The following is a 23,311-nucleotide window of genomic DNA, read 5'->3' as shown; positions in this document are numbered from 1 at the left end:
CGAGGGATAGATATCGATCAGGGCAAGGCTCGTTCTTGGCCGTCGGGTGAGACGGAGACCAATCCCTATCTCTTGGGCGAGACTAACCCTACCCCTCCGAGATCGGGCGAGGCGGAATCCATCCCTCAGCCCTCGGTGAGACCGAGCCCGCCCTAAAGGCATCGAGCGAGACGGAGATTAGCCTTGAGCCTTTGGGTGAGGCAGGGTTATCTCACAAAGGCATCGGGTGAGGCTAACCCTGTCCCTCTAGGATCGGGCGAGACGGAATTCATCCCTCAGCCCTCGGGCGAGACCGAGCCAGCCCTAAAGGCATCGAGCGAGACGGAGTTTATCCCTCAGCCCTCGGGCGAGACCAAGCCTGCCCCAAAGGTGTCGGGCGAGGCAGAACAGAACTCCTATCACTTGAACAAGGGATGACACGGCGCCTTTATGCGTCCAGAAGTTTTTCACGTTCGGTGGTTATTGGTTCCACCTTCTGGGGTATCCTGGTATTAGGTCCCCGACACATCCCATCGAATTCCCATCCGCATTGAATAGGGGAAGGGAGAGGGTTTTTTGCCCCAACCCTTCACCTTTCTCCAACTGCTGCATCTCCACCTTAAATAGGGGAAGGGAGAGGGTTCTTGTCCTGTTCCTCCACCTATTCTTGAGGCGTTGCCTCTCCTCCTTGTTCCTTCTCATGGAGTGTGTTCGTGCACCGCGACGGTTCCTAAGTGATAGAGGGTAAAGCGAGGGAGAGGAGAAGTCACAGATCCGCTTGTGAATCCAGAGCACAATGTTGAGCTAAAGGTCATCCAATGTAGATGAGATGATGCTGGCCGCCTTCGCCAAGAAGGGGCCACTTTCGTCGAAGGAGGAGGCACACTGGAGGGTGCTGCACGTCACTGGCTTTGTCACCGTCTGTGAGGCCTTCATCAGGATGAAGCCGTACGAAGACTTCTTCCAGCGAATCTTCTCTGAGCGAGCCTCGTCGGTGGGGAAGCCGCCTAGGGCTACACCGATGGGGGGTTTTACCCTTGTAGCCGCTTAGGTCAGCCATTTCATCAAGTTTGATGAGATGTTGGAGACATCCAGTAGCCATGGCAGCCATACTTCACGTGGGCAGCATCCCCATCCAGGAGCTGCCTTGTCTTGAGGTGTTGTTGTAAGGGTTGTAGCTGATCATGATGGCGTAGTCCCTGGATGCCCTGGTAAAGACACCACGATCATCAACGAGGTGCTCGATGTTGTAGATGATGGCACCCTCAGGGATCCCGTGGAGCGGTAGGATGTTGCCGATGGAGAGCATGGCACGACGGCTGTAGTAGTATTTAGAGTAGAACTGGTCAGGAAATACAACCATTTAAGTTGTGGGGGAGCCCCCGTGTGAGTAGTTTTTTGTATTCATGAATACATCAGTCCCTTTTCATGATGAAATCACTTTCTAATGGGAAGCTTGTCACATCCGTTCCCTGGCAATGGTCGTGTCGTTCGGTCGATTCGCGCTACCTATTGAAACAAGAATTTCCTATGGATATAAAGGATGCGAACATCCTGCATAAGAATTTAGTTAAGTAGGGAAGCAAAGCAATGAATTTGTGCGAAAACAGACAAGTTCTTAGATTTCGCTACAGTAAACAGCTTTTTAGCTCTTCTCCCTCTTTTTCCAAATGCTTAGTGCCTTCCAACCCTTCCCATAGTTAAGTTCATAAAAGCTTGGAGCATGGGTGAGCTAGCTCTGATCACACTAGAGAGCAAAGGCGCCGTAGCTGCTGGCACGTAGGTGCCTTATAGTCCGCCTAGTTTTACTCAGAGCTTGTTTCCAAAATCCAAGCTCTTAGGATTTACCGTGAGAAAAGAGGGCAGACATAGAGAATGCTCGCAGGATAAATGTACTCATACCATCCCCCTAGTGAGACCCCTGCCCTCGCGCTTGCAGGGGTCGGATGTCACAAAAGATTGGAGATTGTAATGACAAAACTGATAAGAGAAAGTATGCGTTTATTTAATGTTAAAAACAACATAGCTGCTCGATGTTCTAGGCATTGGTGAAGACCTCACCATTGATGGTTTTTAGCTTGTAGGCGCCTAGCCGGAGTACTTCCATGATGATGTATGGCCCCTCCTAGGGTGGGGAGAGCTTGTGGCGGTCCTTGTTGCTCTGTATGAGATGAAGGACTAGGTCCCCAACGTTGAAGGCTAGACCCCACACCCATTGGCTATAGTACCATTGCAAACGCCTATTGGTACTTAGCCGAGCAGAGGAGGGCGACATCACGTGCTTCGTCTAGCTAGTCCATGGTATTCTCATGGGATGCCTCGGCTCCCTATTCGTCGTATGGCCTAATCCTTGGTGCTCCATAGTCAAGGTTGGTTAGGAGGATGGCCTCAGAACCGTAGACCATGAAGATGGGCGTGTAGCCGGTGGCTTAACTGGGAGTTGTCCTTAGGCTCTAGAGTACCACGGGGAGCTTAGCGACCCACCATGAGATGAACTTGTTCAACCAGTTAAAGATCCTAGGCTTAAGGCCCTATAGGACCATGCCATTTGCATGCTTAACCTACCCTGTTTATTCAGGGGTGCGTGATGGCAGCCTAATCAATCCAGATGTGGTATTCATCATAGAATTGAAGGAATTTCTTGTTGGTGAACTATGTACCATTGTCTGTGATGATGGAGTTCAGTACTCCAAAGCGATGGATGATGTCGAGGAAGAACGGCATGGCTTGCTTGGACTTGATCATGGAGATCGGCCGAGCTTCTATCCATTTTGTGAACTTGTCTATGGTGACAAGCAAGTGAGTGTATCCTTCGGGTGCCTTCTTGAGAGGTCCAACCAGATCAAGCCCCTAGACCATGAAGGGCCATGTGATGGGGATCATCTAGAGTGCCTAGGCTGGGAGGTGAGTTTGTCGAGCATAGTACTGACACCCTTCATAGGTGCGCACGATCTGCTCGGCGTCGGCTACTATAGTGGGCTAGTAGAAGCCCTATCGGAATGTGTTTCCAACCAAGGTTCTAGGCACGGTGTGGTGACCATAGACCCCACCATGGATATCGCTCAGCAAGTGCTTCCCCTGCTCAATGGGGATGCAGCGCTGTAGGATCCCGGTGTGGCTTTGTTTGTAGAGTTCGCCCTCCACAAGAACGAAGGACTTGGCATGGCATGCGAGCTGTCGAGACTCTGTCTTATCCATCGGTAGTGTGTCATGGAGTAGGTAGTTGAGGTAGAGCATTCTCTAGTCGACCAGAGGATCAGGCTCTATTACTGGATCTTGTTTAAGCTTCATGACCTTGGGGTCGGACGGAGCTATTAGTTGGTTAGCCCCCAAGGCTGGATCGGGCAAACTGGCATTGGTCTATTCCAACCCTTCATAGCGCACTAAGGGCTTGTGTTGGTCACTGGTGAAGACTCCTATTAGCACCGGCTCTTGGTCGGATGCCGCCTTTGCAAGCGCGTCGGCCATGTCATTGAGGCACCTCGAGATATGATTGAGTTCGAGGCCGTCGAATTTATCCTTCAGCTATTAGACTTCTTGGCAATATGCAGCCATCTTGGCATCATGATAGCTTGACTCCTTCATGACTTGGTCGACGACCAGCTAGGAGTTGCCCTGGATGTCGAGGCGTTAGATGCACAACTCGATGGCAATGCATAGGTCATTGATGAGCGCTTCATACTCAGCCACATTATTGGATGAGGGGAAATGGAGATGAACCATGTACCTCATGCGTAGCCTGAGGGGCAATATGAAGACCAACCCTATGCTAGTGCCCCACTTCATCAGCGACCCGTCAAAATACGTCGTCTAGTACTCTTCGTCGACGACCATCGGTGGCATTTGGATCTCGGTCCATTCTACGATGAGGTCAGCCAACACCTAGGACTTGATTGCTGTTTAGGAGGCATACATAATGCCCTGATCCATCAACTCAAGTGCCCATTTCACGGTTCTTCCTATGGTGTCCTGGCTTTGGACGACCTCACCGATGGGGAACGATGTCACGACCATCACTGGGTGTGACTCGAAGTAGTGGCATAGCTTCCTTTTTGTGATGAGGATGGCGTACAGGAGCTTTTAGATTTGGGAGTAGTGGGTCTTAGAGTCAGATAGTACCTCGTTGATGAAGTACATAGGGTGCTGCACCTTGAGGGCATGACCCTCTTCTTCCCGCTCCACTACCAGGGCGGCGCTGACCACTTGTGTGGTGGCCGCTATGTACAGCAGAAGGGATTCTCCATCGGTTGGAGGAACCAAGATCGAGGCCTTTGTCAGAAGTAGTTTGACCATGTCAAGTGCCTCCTGGGCCTCAGATGTCCATTCGAAGCGGACAGCTTTTTTCAAGAGTCGATAAAAGGGGGAGACCTCGTTCGCCGAGGCATGAGACAACTTGGCTGGTTTGTGATACCTGTGAGGCAGTGGTACCAAGATTGCAAGGACCTTTTTTCTGTACTGATCTGAAGTATATATGTGGAGCTTGGGAGGCACGAAAAAAAAAACAAATATATATATATCTGGCACACAAGTCAGTGACAGATAGCAATATTGAATAAATGTCCAGAGCACTTGTCCTAGTTGCTGGCCTATACGTGTTCCTATCACCAGTTGTGATAAACAAGAGAGGAAACAAGGATAAAAAGAAACAAGTATTAAAGGTAGCAACGGATATGAACAAGGCAAAAGGTACCACAAATAATAGAGCTATTGAGTGTTCCTTATGTGCTCCTTTTCGATATCTTCTATTCTCTTTTACTATTTTTTTCTTTTATTTTTTTTTTGTCCAATCTTTTTTTTCTTGCTTTTGCTCTTTTGATATTTTTTTCTCATCAAGGAGCACACAAGAATAAACCACAAAAAATTTGATCTCAATTGAATAAAAGATGTGGCCTATAGAAAATTAGGACTGTGCTCTAAAAAGCATACCAAAACTTGTGGGCCTAGAAACTCAATTTTCCTAATCGAATTTTACAAATCTAATTTTTGCGAACCCAGCAAAGCTGGGATGAAATAGATCTAAAATTTTCTGGCGTTCTCCGTAGATATAAAATTTTCCCCGTTTTGAGTTCGGATGCAAAAGTTATGACTATTTTAAGGAAGCTGCTCGAATCAGGGATTTAGTGGACACAAGATGCAAACCGATGGTGATACGGAATAGCGGTGGGTGGAGGTATCAACACAAACTAGAAAAGAATACAATCTAAACCAGCAACAAGACTTTGACCTAGGACACAAACTCAACAAAGCGGACTCTGAAACTGAAATATGCAAAGGCTATGGCGCGGAAGGTTCTAGGATAGGAAATAAAAGTATGGCACTGGACTATAGGACGAATGCGAAACTCTCAAACTAGAGAATAAAAGTGAACCTGATGGTAAACCTTAGCTCTGATTACCACTTAATGGAGACGGGGATCCCGATCTTCCGTCAGGTGATGGTAACTATCGTTGTGGCGGAGAATGACACACCGATCCGGCTTCAGATCGAAAGATCGAACCCTGCAATCTTAGCACCACAGCTCCTCTAGTTATCAACCGAGTCACGGACCAGGTTGACCTCACCAAGAAGGCTAATCCCTGCCTATGCAACGAAGAACACAAGCAAGAACAAGAAAGATCGCAACTAAATTGCAGATGTATGAGTAATCTCACGAGTTGGGGTCTCACAAACCGATGAACGGCGAAACTGTTTCTTAACAGAATAATCTAAGCAAAACCCAAACCCTAAAGTAGGTGGTGGCTACTGATTATATAGCCTAAGGGACGTCCAAGGATCCCTCTTCATGTCCTAAAGGTGTCCCAACACGTTACAAGGCCCAACGGCCCAAAAGAAGGTGTCGCAGCACCCTGACAGATTCTGGACGCTGACTTGTTTCGACGATTCCTGTTGATTCCGAAGAGCTTTTGATGTGAAACCACTTGGATTGGCTTCCTTATCAAATTATCTTCTGGCTTGGCTTGGATATCCTTGTTGGCCTCCTAAGGTGGTGGCCAAGGAGGAGAACGTCCAAGGCCATCTCTTAGGTGTTCTCCATCTTCTTGGGGCGTGCTCCAACTTAGGCCGAGGTCCTAAGGATATCTAACAAGCCCATGACGATAGTGTAGCTCCCGCCAGAAATAGCGATAGAATATATTGGTAATTTGGAGGCCTTGTCGATGTGATATTGATATGGGACCAGATCTATTTGAAAGCTTATCAAACAAGCTTTCCATCAAGTGCTCATTGACCTCGATCGCACTCCGGATGGATGAGTTATGGCCTTCCTAATGAGGCACTATCGGGCTACCAACGAACCAAAAGTTCAACTTTGATGAACTTCCATTATGAAACACATTTGAACCTACAATCAAATAGTGACATGTACATATGGAACCAAGTGAATTATAACCAAAGCCACTTTGCAAATGTAGGAACGAGCGCACCTTATAATCATTGTTCGTATCCGAAGGTGCCATGTCCTCATCACCTCTCATCGTTGAGGCTGATGGAGGGGAGAGATTGGATGGCGGCGTGAGCTAATGCCAACTCTCCTCCCACCATGACGATGAAGTCTAGGTCATCGAAGCAAACGTGTGCATCTAGGATCCAGCTGATTCCATGGCTAGCCATCTATGGCCTGATATTAATGTCGGAACACGCAAAGGTCCCCTACCTAGCGTGCCAACTGTCGGTGTTTCGAGTAAACACCAATTAGTAAATTTGTATTTGTTGCGCGTTAGGCCCAGATGGTGTGCTAAAAGACACAAGGTTTATACTGGTTCGGGCAGAATATCCCTATGTCTAGTTTGCTGCTGCTGCTCATGTTATTAGCACTAAAAGGTTCATAGTAGAGGTTACAAATGGTTGAGAGAGGGATAGGTCCCAAGTCTTTGATGGAAAGGTCGAACGAGTGCTAAGAGCTCGGTTGTTGCTCAGCTGTGTGTTATGTGGTGTGTGGTGTGTTGAATCGATCCATCCCCTTAGTGGGGTGCCCTACCCTCCCTTTTATAGATCAAGGGGGAGTGGGGATTACAGATGGGAGAAAGAGGAAAAACTAAAGGCAGAGAAGGTCCTTTGAAGGTGCTGGATCTTCCTTTTCCTTTGAGCCTGTCCTGCTAACACGACAGACGGTGCTAGGGATAACACGTTCGCTGATCCTAATAGGGCCGTACTCACATCCCGTCCTGTCCCGGTGGGCGGAGCAACGCACCACGGTGCTGAGCCATGACCCTATGGGGAGCAGATGGCATAGAGGCCCCATGTTTGTTACTATAGATGACATGAATTTCCTTCTTGGACCGTAGTGGTTGTCATATGTTTCTGTCAGGATTCATGTCCGAGGGCAAATGCCGGCGCCCATAACACTGTAGGATAAATGTCGGCGCCCGCAACACTATTTGGGATCTGACATGCCTGGAAGGGCTTAAAGTGCTCGTCTGGTCATATCCTGATGGTACTTTCCTACAGGCGTGCAGTGTATGATCCTTAGTATTGTGGTTGACTTGAGTGTCCCACCTCATCTATGCATGTAATTATGGCGAGGCGGAGTCTGCCCCCAGACGTCGAGTGAGGCAAAGTCAGCCCCCGGACGTCGAGAGAGGCAGAGTCCGCCCTTAGACATCAGGCGAGGCGGACCCAGCCCTCAGACGTCGGGCAAGGCAGAGTCTGCCCTCAGACATTAGGCGAGGTGGAGTCTACCCCTAGACGTCGAGCAAGGTGGAGCCTAGCCCCTGGATGTCGAGCGAGGCAGAGCTTGCCCACGGACATCGAGCGAGGCAGAGCCAACCCTTAGACGTCAGGCGAGGTAGAGCCTACTCCTAGACATCGGGCGAGGCGGAGCCAGCCCTCAGTTATCGGGTGAGGTAGAGTCTGCCCCTAGACATTGGGCGAGGCGGAACCACCCCCAGACGTTGGGCGAGGCGAAGTCTACCTATAGACGTCGGGCGAGGCAGAGTCTGCCCTCAGACATCGGGCGAGGCGGAGCCAGCCCTCGAACATCGGGCGAGGCGGAGCCTGGTCCCAGACGTCGGCCGAGGCGAAGCCAGCCCTCAGTCATCGGGCGAGGCGGAGTCCAACCCTTATGGGTCAGACGAGGCGGAGCTAGCCCTCGGACGTCGGACGAAGCGGAGTCCAGCCCTCGGGGGTCGGGCGAGGCGAAGCCAACCCTTAGGGGTCGGGCGAGGTGGAACCAACCTTCGGTCGTTGGACAAGAAGTGTAGTTGTGTTCTTGTCTGTTTGGAAGCATCAACGTTTGATGGTTATTATCTCCTCTTTCGGTACCCTAGTATTTTGTCCCCGACAAAAGTGTTACTACGTCACTTGGATGATTCTGGGTCAAAGGGATCTCCTAAGGGGCAACAACTCCATCATCCGACCAATATTCTGCACGAACATCAAGACATACTCCAACCATCAGTCGGGGTAGATTGAGCATCGGGCACCAGAACCACGTCTTCCACATCCACCTCGTGGTTGGGTAACGGAGGGTCGAAAGGTGCTGGATTCTCCGGTTCTAGAGAGAACCCATGAGGGGGTGAATGCCCATTAGGGGGTGAATACCCATGAGGGGTGGGATCAATGGACAACTTCTACACAACCAAATCCAAACATTGAAACTCATTCTTCATGAAAGTTTTGACATATTTGTCCCATTGAGCCTCTGATGCAATTGGGACCAACTGCCTAAAAATACAGCCTGATTTACCATAGTGAAGTACCCCCTCAACTGAGATACCATCCTCATTTGAATTGCAATGAAGCTCATCACGAGCACTACCAACCAACTCAGAAAACAACGGCCGATCATCGAACATGAGAGGCACCCTTTGCATTCCAACAAAACTGACATTCCTAAACTCATCTTCCTCCACACTTCCTCAATGATATAGGGTGACTACGTTGTCCATCTAGTTGGTATGCACAACATCAAAGTTATTACGGGTTTAACTAATAAGGGTATAACTAAATTACATATATAATTAAGTATCCTACTGTCTATCTAAATAAATAAGTATCTAAACTACCTAGCTATCTATCTAACTATATAAGTAATTTTACTAACTACAATTACTACAAGTACTACCTATATATAACTTAATTACCTAACTATCTAACTTACAAATAAACTAAATAACTAAATTAACTACCTACAAAAGTACATAAATAACTAACAATCAAACAATCTATCTAAATTACCTAAATATATAACCTCGACATAACTACCTAAATTAACTAACGAAATTACATCACTATATAACTAAATTAGCTAACTAAACTATCTAAACTAACTAAATTGTAAAACGAAATTACAGAAAATAAAAAAAATTACCTTACCTGAGTTGGCTGACGGCCGGCCGAGGGAAAGGGGTGGCCACACAGGGCGGCCGGTGGGGGGGCGGCTGCCCGTCGGCCGGCGGGGACGCCGGGGAGATGCGGGGGGCCGCCCTCGCCGCCGACACGCGCGGAGGAGGCAGATGGGTCGATGAGGGCGGCCGAAGGAGAGGACAAGGGCGCGGAGCTCTTCGGAGCTGGTGCCGTGACCTGCTACGATGGCGCGGGCGACCGGAGGTGCTGGCACGGACGGCGGCCAGATCGACGAGAGAGAGAGCTCGCGCCGGAGTCGAGAGGAAGAGGAAGAGCGGCGTGCGGTATAGGTATAAGACCATGGCGCCAAGATCTGTGGCTCCGAGGTTGGCGCTAGGGATCTTGGCTTCGAGTTCAGTGCCAAGATCTGTGGCTCCGACCTCGGCGCCAGGATCCGTGGCGCTGACCTACTTGCCACGTCAGCGCCACTTGGATGCCTGGTTTTTCCCGGGTAGGCATCTCTACGCCAATACCTACAACACCGAGACGTGTTACCTCGGCGCCGTAGGTCATGGCGTCGACCCCTAGGATAGATTAGTTTACGTCGTCCAAAGGGTTAAACTTAAATTTTCTTAAAAAAAACTAAATTGCAAAAAAATGGGGCTGTTGTCCAAACGGCGCGCGCCTCATCTTCTCCTTCGCCCCTGGTTTGAGGTGACTGCAGTTAGGATCCAAAATCCTCCTAGCACAGCTCTTGCTGAGGAAAACATTATTGTCTTTTGGCGGGGAACAGAAGAAACGAGCGCTCCATTTACTGTCTGTTCGGGAGGCCGTATCGTATCGTGGATTATTTACTGCTGGCTGGTTTGGTGTGAGAGAAAAACACTGTTCCCGACTGGAAATTTACGATCGTTTACGAGAAAGCGAACAAGATATATTAAATTTTGCTGAATATATTAAATTTCAATTGTACGCTACAAATCGTTTGGTGTTCCATGTACGCTACAAATCTTGCTGAATATATTAAATTTCAATTGTTGGTCGGTACTCGCACATATGGACTGGTATGTCGTACAATCAAAGTGCATGGGCACAAGTATTCAAGACTTAAGAGAGAATGTTATGTATTATTAATTATTGACGTACAAGTACTCAAGAGAGAGACATATCTATTTATGAACAAGTACAGTACCATTTTATTAAAAGTATTTACTTTTTTATAATATTACATACCAAAAACATGTTGTCATGAAAGTTCATGGAATTTCTCAACTAAATTTAGGTATTCTTACAATTATTTTTATGATAATTTGGAGATAGAACCATTAATCATTCCTAGCAAACAAATGATTTTTTTATTCAACTCCATGATATGGGGCAGAGTGAAACATATGAACCAAAATATACTTTATGATTTTATTGAATTTTATTAGAGATACCACTAGAACAGCACATCATTGCCAGTTCAAAAACCCTATCACTATTGGTTTTGTGACCCAGCAGTATGGAAAGTGGCAGTGATGAGGAGAGCAACTTTATTTTATCCGTTCTCCCCATTTTATGTTTACCTAGTTTTGAAATGAGTATTTCAGACTCTAAATGAATACAAATGAAAAAGTTGTCAAATACAAAGTTGACTTTTTGAGATCTACAACTTTGGTTTTAGTCATTTCTTCATTCGAGGTTGTTTGAAAAATTTATATTTCAAATATGAGAAAATTCAAACATAATTTTCCTTAGATAGATGATTTCAAATGAAAAGGTTGTTAACTACAAAGTTGCATAACTTTCCGATACATAAAACTTTTATCTTGGTCGCTTCTCCATCCGAGATCCTTCCCTACCACTGCACACTTACTTGTGACTATAGAGCATATGGATTCCTTTGGTATTAATAACTATATAAAATCTTGTAAATCAAATATTTTGGCATTAAAACAATTTCAAATAAAAAAAAATCAGTGAACTACAAAGTGGTATAACGTTTTGGGATCTACCACTTTTGTTTTGCTTGTTTCTCCATCCGAGATCCTCCCTTACCACTACACACTCACATGTGACTATACAATATGGATTCCTTTGGTATTAACTCTATAAATCTTGTGATGCATATTTGGACATCCAAGCAATTTCAAATAAAAAAGTTTGAACTACGAAGTTGTAGATCTCGTTGAGTACTACAATTTTAGTATAATTTTTGTCTTCATTGGACATAATATGATAAAAGTTATAAAGTTTTTTGTTGTAGCCTATCACTGTCGGTTCAAGCAACGAACCAGCTGTGATGACCCAATACCACTGTCAGTTTAAGCCAAAAGTCGACGGTGACAGAAACATGCAGTGATGACCCCAATATTACTGCTGATTCAACCACGAACCGCCACTAATGGGTCGGCTGACACTGTGACTGCCGATTCATAGGAAACCGGTACTTAAGGTCAGTTTTGTAGTAGCATGCGGACAATTCAAATTAGAATTACATAAAAAGATTCATCTAAATTATAGAAAATTGTAAATCCATTCAAATATTTTTAAAAAAAATTAAATTATAAAAGACTTTTTTATGATTGCTTTATATGGTGCTTAAAAATAAATATTAAAAAGAAAAATAAGTCAGCGATTCAGCACGTCTTAAAGTATGTCGAAGCATGCCTCGTTCTTCACCCTTGTTTTTCACCGTTGGATCAACCTCAAACGACCGAGATTTTACCAAACAAAACCTATTGCTCCCTGCCGCTCAAACATTTCAACATTTTAGGCCCTGTTTGGTTTCTATAAGTCAGGTGACTTATTAAGTCAGGTGACTGAAAACCAGTGACTTATAAGTCATGCCTGTTTGGTTGTAGATGACTTATAAGCTCATTAAAGGTGTGGGCCCCACGCGAAAAAAGGTGACTTATAAGTTTTAAGCAGGGGTGAACCAACTTAAAACTTATAAGCAGGGGTGACTTATAAGTTGGTGGTGTTTGGCAAAATAAGTCACTTTTTTCATTTTTTAACTTATAAGTAGGTGACTTATTTGAAACCAAACAGGGCCTTAAAATGAACCCAGCCTAATTTGGGCCCAAACGCCGCCCAATTCCGCCAGACCAGCTCCAATCTGCTAAAAAAAAAGAGCTAAAAACCATTCCTAACCCTAAAATCCACATTCATTCCCTCCTCTCCCTCTCTATGGTCTATTTGGCACGGCTCTCGCTAGCACTACTGCTCCTCTTGCCAGTTTATTTTCTGCCTAGCCGCCGCTCAGGCGCTCACCACCTCACCCCGGCCCTCACCCTCCTGCGCGGCACTACGGCCCCATGTCCCCGGCTCCCCGCCTAGCGACGGAAGGCGCCCCCCCGTGTTGCGCGCCCGCGCTGGAGCTCCCGGCAGCACTCGCTGCCGCGCCGCCGCCGCCGCGTTGCCAGCCCGCCCTGCCTGACTCGCCGGTCGGCCGGTGCGCAGCACAGCTGCTTGGGACAGGCGCGCGGCACGCCAAGCCCCGGATGCGGCGCTGCCCCGTGCCTGCCAGCGGCCAGCATCGGGCGCAAGAGTCCAGGTCTCCTGTCCCCAGCAAGTCCGTCCCCGTGCGTGCCCGCCACCTTCAAGCTCAAGGTCCGGCCATGATTCATCTGGGTTAGGTTAGATTTTTTTTGGTTTAGTTCCTAATTAACTGAAGAAGATAGCGATTCTTTGTAGTATTTTAGTGGGCTGCTGAGATCCGAAGATCGGGAGTGGGCTGCTCTGCTGCTGTTCCATCCTGGTTCCTGGTGGTTCTTGCCCCCTCATCTGCAATCCACCTGCCTACTCCGCTTGGCTGGCGCCTGGAGGTGTGTGATTCTTTTGTGTCCCCTATGTGGTTGTTGGCCTGCGAATGTGATTGCCAACTTTTGGAGTATTGATGAAAGCTTCATTTCTGTTCATAGTACTATAGGGATCCTTATTCCTTATTAGAATTTTTAGTTTATAATAATTCTAGAGATGTGATAAATTTGGAGGTATTCTTGCTTGCTGCTAATTTTTTAGAGATTCTTGCTTGCTAACTTGCTTGTAGCTTTTTTTACCACTATTAGATGTTTGCTGACTTGCATCCTAATAGTCTCATAATAATATAGCAGAAGCAAGTGATCAGTGATTGTAAATAATAGGACTATTAAAATCGTTTTTTCTCTCTGAAATATTTATGTTTGTGTGTTTCTTCAAACTTGAATATTTGTGAATGTATTGCAAGGAACAATGCAGCAGTATGACATCCCATCTTATGGTTTGTTCAGATCAAAAAGATGATCTAGATATGTCTGCAGTGGGCAGGATGCATTTGGGAGGTTTGCGGTGGGCAGGATGTTACTGCTATAAAATTATTATGTTCCTGTTTATAAAATTCAGGGTAACGTGGACAACCAAAATAAGGCTACAAGGATGCAAACTGAGATGGAAATGATTTGTTAGGGGAAATCTGGAGAGGAAAAAAGGGGGTGAGATGTGATTGTAGCAGTTGCCAATGCTTCTTTGCAATGCTTGTAGTTCAATGTGTGTTGTATTCAGACTTCTGAGTCTAGACCTGAGTAACCAAGAAACTTCAAAATATATAGTAGTATGTGTGCATATTATTCTCAATTTTAGTAGAGTTTAGTTGCTGTTGACAGCACTAAAATTAGGAGTTGGTACATGGTAGTAATTAACAAAGTTTTGCTAGGCGCTAGGCGAAATCTAGGCGATGACCCTTAGCTTAGCGACTAGTCCAGCCTAGGCTAGCCTAGGCGATGCTAGGCGTTTTGCCAATTTATATTTATATATCAATATATAATATATACATTTATAGCACAAATCATGAATAATTTAGATAAAAAATAGGGAAGGACCAGTAGACATACCTTAGGTCCTTTGTCCTTAGTTGCAGTGGATACACTACTGATCACTGAATTTCCTGCAGCACTGCTGCAATAGAAGTGGACAACACTTTTAGATGCAATTGGGCATCAATACAAGTGATACAAAAAATAGGAAATAGCAAGTTAGGTACTTATCTGAGGTCTGAGCCTTCTCCCATCCATTATCAGCATTTCAGCAGCATATGATAGCCTTTTGAAATCACAAACATGAAGGGACAGCAGGCAGCAACACAGGATATAAAAGAGAGAATTCCTTATTTGACACTGGGAAAATGAGTCGTTCCTTTCTTGGCCCTAAAATTTTCTTCGTTCCCTATTTGACACTCACTTCAACTTTCATCTCTAATTTGACACTACTGTCAAATCCGTTAGCTAACGGTGTTAACTGGCTGTTAAAAAAACGTTTTTACCCCTAGAAAAAAAGCGCGAAGCAAATTTGAGAGGAAAAAAAAACCTGCGCCTTTTTTTGCAGCTGGGCGCATGCATCAGAGGCGGGCGTAGGTTTTTTTTCCTCTCAAATTTGCTTCGCCGCTTTTTTCTAGGGGCAAAAACGTCTTTTTAACAGCCAGTTAACACCGTTAGCTAACGGATTTGACGGTAGTGTCAAATTAGGGATGAAAGTTGAAGTGAGTGTCAAATAGGGAACGAAGAAAATTTCAGGGCCAAGAAAGGAACGACTCATTTTTCCAGTGTCAAATAAGGAATTCTCTCGATATAAAATGGATAGTAGACTAGCAGTACATTACATCACATGATTGATGATTCTCAGTTCTCACAACACAAAACACAAGCAAACAGAGGAGCAGGGGAGGAGGACATACAGACCTTGGGAGGAGACCGGCGGGAGGAGCTTCTGGCGACGAAGACGAAGAGACCGGCGAGGAGGAGCACGACTCGTGGGGACGAGCTCGTCGAGGAGGAAGGAGACCGGCGGGGAGCAGCGTCGCCGGCGGGTCTTGCCAGGCGGGGAGGAGGCTCGCCGGCGGGATCTGCTTCCAGGCGAGCAGCGCAGCCGGCGGGTCCTGCTTCCCCGCTGAGGTCGAGGTCGAGGCGAGTACGACTTTCTCTCCCCTTCTCCCCCTTATCCTTCTCCAGCGCAGCAGCGCGCGGCTTTTTCCCGCGCCTGGAGCTCTGCGTGCGCGCTCGCCTGCGGAACCATTCTTTCGCGCGCGATGGCCCACGTGGCCCGCCTAGCTTGATTCCGCGCCGCCTAGGGCTCCTGGGCGCCGCCGAGTCGCTGCCTAGCTCCGCCTAGTCGCTCCGCCCGCCTAGAGGGGCGATTACCCCCCTAGTCCAGGCGCCAGGCCATAGCCTAGCGACTAGGCACGCCTAGGCGAGACGTAATCGTCGATTTTCAAAACTTTGGTAATTAAACACTGAAATGTGCTGCAGCGTGCATTTTACATCATGATTCAGATTACAATGTCAGCATCTGTAAGGACGAACCAAGAAACCAAATCCTGTTTCCTTCTATTTTACAGAAACATGGCCTGTGATTCAGACATGGCATGTAGATTTACATATTCATACATGGCCTGTAGATTTACATATCTTGACATGGACTGTAGATTTACATATTAGACATGTCCTAATTTTCCTTTTATAGTGCAGAGCAGAGTCTGACTTATGTCTTGCAGCTAGTTTGCAGTGACGAGGATACAGCGGTGACCATGTTGGTAAATGGCTCTCCAAATTCACCTTTGCATAAATCAATGATGGTGATGATTGACATACCTACACAGTGCATTCTCTTGTCAAATTGACCATGTTGTAAGCACCAACAAGCTGCAGCCTTAATCTTAGTGCTTTCTCCTGCTCTTTATTTAGAGCACACACTTCTTTCATTTCAGTATTGATCCATTTTCTGCTAAAACTCCACAGCCAACTGAATCATGTAATGGTTTTCGCGCAGTTCAACTTCAGTAACCAGCTTGTGAATTGGTCATGGTTTATGTAGTCTATAGACTAGAATCAAGACAAGTTGCTAACGCTGATTGCAATCATATGTGACAAGCTGCAGGTACATATCTCTAGCTTCCGTTCAACAGTAAGTTTCTGTTTAGCACTAGAAATGTTATGTTTCAGCAGCATTTGAGTAGTACATACATATTTTATATCCATATATTCTCCACATGCTCAGCTGCAGACTTCTTTCTTTGATTCAGCGCAAAGACAGAAATATGTATAACCAATGTGAAAAGTTAGAATTTGCGTAATAAGAGGATGGTCACACCCCAGGACCGTTCCACTATGTGTCTATGTCTATACAGTAACGATCTTAAAGAACTATCAAGTATACAAGAATGTCATTTACCTATGTATTTCATTTACATAGTTTAGTGTGTTATATTCCTCCCATCCTGTTGTGATAATTTCAAATAATGGCTAGAGACCAAACTTTTAAATGATCTGTTTAAATTTCATCAGAGAAATTGAACCTGCTTTATCCATGCAAATCAGGACCAATGTTTGGACAATAGATTAAATCATCCTGTACCTGTTTATAAAATGCAGGGAAGCTTGGGTAGCTAGAAGAACAAGGGATTATTCCTGCATGCTGGTGCTGATGGTTCATCAAAGATATGGATAAGTGAATGAAGATATAGTTCTTTTATTAGGGCAAACGTAGTTACTCTGTAGTCTGAGGATAGTTTTATTCTAGTGCGCTCATGTTTACTTTAACATTATGATGATTGTACTTTTTGGTTGAATGATTTGTCGAAATTAATGAAAGATTTATTTCATATATATGTTGATGAAATTTATAATATTGTTATAATTATTTTGCATGAATAATATATTAACAAAATATCAAAATGCAACTTGCGTGACCAAAAATCTCCTCGTCGCAATAAATAGAAATGCAATGACTGTGATAAATAATATTGTCACGTAGGTTGAGTGATGCCATAAGACTTAGTTACCACAATCAATGCGTCGTTGCAATACCACTCATGTGCAACGAACAATTTTTGTGGCAACATAAGTTATTGCAATGAAACATTGTGTCGCAATTATAGATGTAGCCACCAAATGATTTTCGTGGCAGAAGATTTTATTGCAATGGAACATAATGCGTGGCAATTAGTTATGTTCCCACGAAGCAATGGCGTTGCAATATTTGGCTCATTTTTGCAACAGAATGTTTGGTGGCAATATAGTATATTGCTACAACGTGTGTCAGTGGCAACAATTACTAATGCAACGATGCTGTTGGTTGCAATATCTCCTATTGTGACCATATCGTGCGTGGCATTTGCTTTTTGTGCTCGTTGCGAAAGTCAGTATCGCAACACATCAAAATTGAGTCGCAATAACCTATTGCAACATATATAAATGCCACGACTCACAACGAAACCAACTTCGAAGTATTTGTTACATATTGCAACCAAAACGCCCATATTGTAACCATTCTTAGGCGTGGCTTTAGAGTAAAATCCTTGTAGTTCCCTGTGCTCGGACTCGCCTCCGCTCTCCCTATTGCTATACTGGTACCCTTGATGGCGGTAGGCTGATTGTGCGGCACCCTAATTCCTATTCTGGTTACCTTGCGGCCCTAGACGGGAGTGGGCTGGTACCCACTGACCTCCTCCTTGGTTACCCTGCGGGCCCAGACGAGAGTGGGCTCGAGCTCGCTGATCTGGCCCTCGAGAAGGGCTAACTTGGGAAGCCTCCTTTGCCGCTTGCATCTAGAGGACCGTGGATTCCAGAATGACTTTGAGTCATTGTTGGTCTTCGGTAGGGTTTTCTATGGCCGCCATGTCATTTGCCAGGGCGTAGACATTGGCGTAGGGCATAGTGAAGACCCTGTGGCCAGCTACTTCCATGAACTCGGCGTCAAGGTTGCGTGAAGCAGAGGACCTGAAGGCATCACGCTCTTGACGTTGTTGTTCTCTTTCTTCATCCCGTAGGCGCTGTTCGTATGCTGTCTCTGCAGCCAAGCGTCGTTGTTCAATGTCTCGGCAAGCCGACTGATATCGCTCCCACTCTTCCTTGCAGTGTTGGGCGCGGTTGTGTCGAGCCTGTCGAGCCTTGTTCTTCCTTTTCCCTAGCCTTTCTCTGTTCGCCCGTCTCTCCGTTGGGCACCGGAGTGTCCGGGGAGATGTTGGACAGAGTCTCCTCTCCATCTTCAATGTCTGGTGCTTGGGGCATACGGATGTATGGTGGGTGACCGGCCATGAAGACTTCTATGGAGTGTCTTGGGGCCAAGTGAGTTTCAGATTCTGCAGTTGTCACACTATCCAAGATCTCCGTAGAATTGTGATCATCGTCAGCTGGAAGAGTACTGCCATCTTGATAAGGCAGAAGCTCCACCATGCCGACTAGGCGAGATGGATCTGTAGAAGAAGTGTTGGGTCGAGTACCCGACCAGTGTACAACGTAGCCTTGAGGAGTGACAGATAGCACAAGTCCCTTCTGAGCTCCCGTCCGAGGGATCTCTTGCGCTGATTGAATTAGATCTTGAATCGACTCTTGGTAGATGGAAGCCGAATTACGCAGTCCGAGTGGAAAACAACTTGGGTCTTCAGTTATGGAACCTGGATGGGACTCTGAGTCGGGCAAGGTTGGTGTGTCCGAGTTGGAGTCATGAACCGCGGTGACTCTCGAGATCTGAGTTGGATCAGAAATCGAGAGTTGAGAGAACTTCTTGGCGAGTTGATCCAGCACCGCTGCGGAAGCAGCCGGAGTATCATGAGACGCCTGGACCTCCATGAGACGACTTTGGAGAAGGCCGTAGTCGTCGGCGATGCAGATCCAGGAGACGAAGATGAAGGTTGACCTCGCCGGGAAAATCATGTTGTTGAGGTCCGCCGAGCTCTCGAGCATGAATTCGGCGAAAGCCCCTACCTGGCGTGCTAGCTGTCGGTGTTTGATGACCGGCAACTTGTCATGGGGTACCTGGGACGATGTTCGGTGGGCTTCGACGAACTCAGCAACTAGATGGTAACGCATGAGACGGCGATTTTATACTGGTTCGGGCCCTCGAAATCGAGTAAAAGCCTTTACGTCCAGTTGGCGTGAGCCTTTGTGTTGGATTGCTTTGTATGATTGTGTGTATAAGGGGTACCTCCTGCCTCTCTTTATATAGGGCAGAGGGCAGGACGGTTGTTAGTCTTAGTCGGTTACAATTTGGAGAGTCCTTATTCTATTACATAATCTAGCTTTCCTAGTAAACCATCTAGGTCGGTCCTTGATGGTTTGAAGTCCACACCACCTTGCTTCATGTCCTTCAAGCAAACCGTGGGCCAGCCATGGGCCTGCTGTAGAAGTCGACCCAATAGGGAACCCCTAGAGTCCTGCATAGACAGTCACCTGCAGTAGTACTGGAAGGCAGGAACTCAAGAATTGGGCCTGCTCCGTAGTAATTAATCGCTACCAGAACAGCTGCAGCTGCAGGCAAGAGCTTTACTTATGGAGGGTTCATGCTTGCTCAAGTCAAAGGAGAGAAGTAAGGGCGCTCGCAATGTGCAAACCAAGGAGGTGTCTTCAGCTTCAGTAGTTCCCAAATATCTTCTGCTCCCTCTGTCCTAAAATAGAAGTCATTCTTGCGAGAAGTCAACATTTTTTAACTTTGACGAATAATATATAAAAGAATATTGATATTTATAATACAAAATTATTATGATTAGATGGATCGTTGAATATACTTTCATAATAAACTTATTTAGAGATAGAAATGTTGCACGTATTTTCTACAAACGTAGTCAAAGTTGAAAAAGTTTGACCTACATGTATACCATAATGACTTTCTTTCTGGGACGGAGGGAGTACTTAGGGATAACTATGTTTTTTCTTGCTCAGCAAGATTTTCATCATCTCCCTCAAATAAAGGGGAAGTTGTATCTCCCCTAATAACACAAGGACCACCCTAACTATTACTTTTCAGCCATCTTTTCTCTTACATGCCCCAACTTGTATATGAGTATCGGGGGAAATATATTGGAATACTGCTACATCAACTTCTTCAATATTTAAAAAACAATATTTGACTACCCAATACATATATATTGAGGATATATTATTGAGAAACCGATGGAGATGCTCTCAACACATAGAGAAAAGCTTAAACTCTTGCACCGGTGTCCTATTCTAGCACACCGGGTGCCAATAAAGAAAATAATCTCTCTGCAGCCTTGTTTTTCCGTCCCTCTGGCACGGTACTGAGGAGAAGAAAAAAATGGTGAGTGGTGGATAGGATAGAGAAAAGTGCTTTTAATTTCTTTTTTCTAGTACAGTGGGGCCCATATAGATTGCTAGTTTGCTACGTTGTACTGTTTTGTATCAAGTATAACCTTCTCGCATGAACAGTGTTAGCACGAGCTACAAAACTATATGCTAAAGTTGTTCTACATGTCGTGGTAGTAAAAATATCTCCATTTTTGCCTTTTTCTTTTTAGCGCATTTTTTTTCCTTTTTTGCTTACTTGTGCTGGCCAACTGGCCAAGTGTTAGAATATGCCCGATGACTCTTTCGTTTATGGGTTTGTTTGATAATTTAGTTGGTTAAATTTTAAATGACTAATTTGTAGTTTGAACTAATTTCTAGCCATAGGCAATCTAAACACAAATCGAGCTGTTTTTATCTATATTCCTATTTTTCTTGGTTGTTATCAAACAGATTTACTATATAAATATTTGATTAAATTGAATGCACCACCACGTTAAATCAGGTAAATAAGATAATATGATGCATTTGTGCATTTGCGCTTCTATATTATGATGTAATATGTGCCTTTTAAATAAGATAATATCATAAGATAATATGATGCATTTGTGCATTTGCGCTCCTATATTATGATGTAATATGTGCCTTTTAAATAAGATAATATCACGTCTTGGCTGACATGAGTACGTATTTGTGAGCGTATGTGTTTTTCCGTGATTCATAAATAAATAAGATAAACGGACCTACAAAGCCTTAACTTTTCCCATATCCTAAACGTTAATAAAAAAAGTCAAGATTAAACCAGAACTTTTTATTATCTAAAAGTAATAATAAAAAAGATCAAATCCTACATATTCACCTCTCCACTGACAATACAGATATTAGAACTAAATTGGGCGTTGTACTGTCAGTTCAATATACCATTCAAATATACTAAGGTCCGTTTGGATGTAAATATTGAATGTGCTGGAATTGCATTGAATACCAATACCAAAGCAGCCTTATATTTGAAATATCTTACACTACCCAATCTATTATTTGGATGTACATAGAATTGACACATCTTCTCCTGGCTCTTCTGGTCAACGATAGCAACCGCACCTCTAGAGTTGGGAAAGAAGGAGCTTGCCAAAGCTACGGTAGAAGGAGGTGGTCGGTTGGAGTCTATCAGAGCTAGAGAAGAGGAATTGGTCGGAGGAAGGAGGTTGTAGGCTGGAGCGTGTCAGAGCTGGAAGAAGGAGGTGGTCGACCATAGTTAGGGAAGACGGAGCGAAGGTGTCTGGGGTTGCAGATCAGGGGCATTGGGGGACTTCGAGGGTTGAGACGGTGCGAGCGAAGAGGAGTCATCCCGGCTAGGAGACGACATAGGTGAGGTCATGTGACGCGCTGATCAGGGGCGGCGTCGGGGGAAGACCGGCGAGGGAGGTGCCGGGGTAAGGGGTGAAAGGTCCTAAATGGCTAGAGGGGGTGAATAGCCTAATAAATTTTTCTACAAAACACTAGAGCAAGGTGTTAGTCAACTAAATGGTGATGATGCATTTTGCTCTAGCTCTACTTAAAAAGGCAAGCCACCTATCAATTTCTAGTTTGCTCTGATCTCTAAATCACACAAGAGAGCTAAGTTGCTACTAAACTAACTAGTGAGCTAGCTAGCAAGAATAACTAGATAAAACTAGCTACAACTAATCACTACTCTACTCTACTAGCTACACAAGCTAAGCAAGGCAAGCAACTACTATCACAAGATGAAAGCTAGAAATGTAAATACAGGTGGTAGGAATGCGATACCGAACCGGGTGAGTGTCCAATATTAAAATCCAATGAGAAATCGAATAGACAATGAGACACGATTTTTATCCTATGGTTCTGTTTCTTGTCATCAACTTAATCCATGTTGTGACGACGCACTTACTAGTGGTTCACGCGCTAATAGGCACCACGCCTAGCCCAACACTTGGGCGCTGTAAGAACCAACACAAATGAGGGTACATAAGTCACGAGCAATTTACTAGAGTTGCCTTTGGCGCTCTGTCGGGGAATAGGCACAAGAACCCCTCACAAGAATCCCAGATGTGGCCACGAACAATCACCAACTCGTGCCAACAATCCTCCGCTGCTCCAAGGCGTATAGGTGGCGGCAACCACCAAGAGTAACAAGAGAACCTCAGCAAAAAGATCCCCAAGTGCCACTTGATGTAATCACTCAAGCAAATGCACTAGGAACCACTCAATCTCAGTTTAGATGCACAATCAAGTCAAGGAGATGAGTGGGAGAGGGTTGCTTAGCTCAAGAGGGATGTATCACATGTAAAAATGTTCAAGAGAGTGAGCAAAGGTCGGCCAAAGGCCTTAAATAGAGCCCCCAAGGCTCCACTAGTTGTTGGCCTCGAAACTGGCCGTCGGACCCACGCTTTCGAGACCATTAGACCAAGACACCTGGGTATGATGCCCTGCAGCGATGAACGCCCGTGCGTCGTGTGTCCTTCCCTTCAAATTTGACCATTGCCGCGTGCAACGGCTCTCTCCCTCCTCATCTTTTGAGCCTTTTTCACCTTTTTTACATCATCGTGACTGCCGGACCCACTCTCAGACTCAGACTCGGATGTGAACAGTATCGGTCCAATGGGGTGTAAAATTTACACGGAGAGGTCTTGAACCGTGAAAATCTCATCGGACCCAGTCTGACGCCTAGCGTCGGACATGCATAGTGTCGGTACGATGCGTTTGGCTGCTCTCTGTCTTTGCTCGCGTTTTTAGGTCATCTGTCGGACCGGCGGCCGAAGGCCCGATGCCCTTGCCGAGCCGATCCTGACGGCTCGCGCCATTTTCTATGTGAGTGTAGGGTAAGCCGTTGGACCGGCGACGCATGGGCCGATGCCCTGCCAACAGGGTCCGACACCCCTACACCTTCTCCCTTTGCTCTATTCTTTCACCCTTTCTTCCATATGCCAATACCAAAGTGTCACAACACTTGTGCACGTCTGTTAGCGTTTTACCAAAGCATTTTCAAGGTT

The 23,311-nt window shown here is 45.6% G+C and overlaps 1 long non-coding RNA gene across 1 annotated transcript; it reads left to right on the top strand.

The window, feature by feature from the left end:
• The first annotated feature begins 12,493 nt into the window (after positions 1-12,493).
• Positions 12,494-16,832, top strand: LOC136522568 (uncharacterized). The gene is made up of 5 exons (XR_010775928.1): positions 12,494-12,855; positions 12,940-13,070; positions 15,770-15,902; positions 16,045-16,152; positions 16,647-16,832. It is a non-coding gene; the product is annotated as an uncharacterized lncRNA (long non-coding RNA).
• Positions 16,833-23,311: the final 6,479 nt, after the last annotated feature.

This window comes from Miscanthus floridulus, chromosome 18, assembly GCF_019320115.1.
Source record: "Miscanthus floridulus cultivar M001 chromosome 18, ASM1932011v1, whole genome shotgun sequence".
Taxonomy (NCBI): Eukaryota; Viridiplantae; Streptophyta; class Magnoliopsida; order Poales; family Poaceae; genus Miscanthus; species Miscanthus floridulus.
Note: the sequence above shows the minus strand (reverse complement) of the source record. Positions and strands in the feature narration are given on the sequence as shown.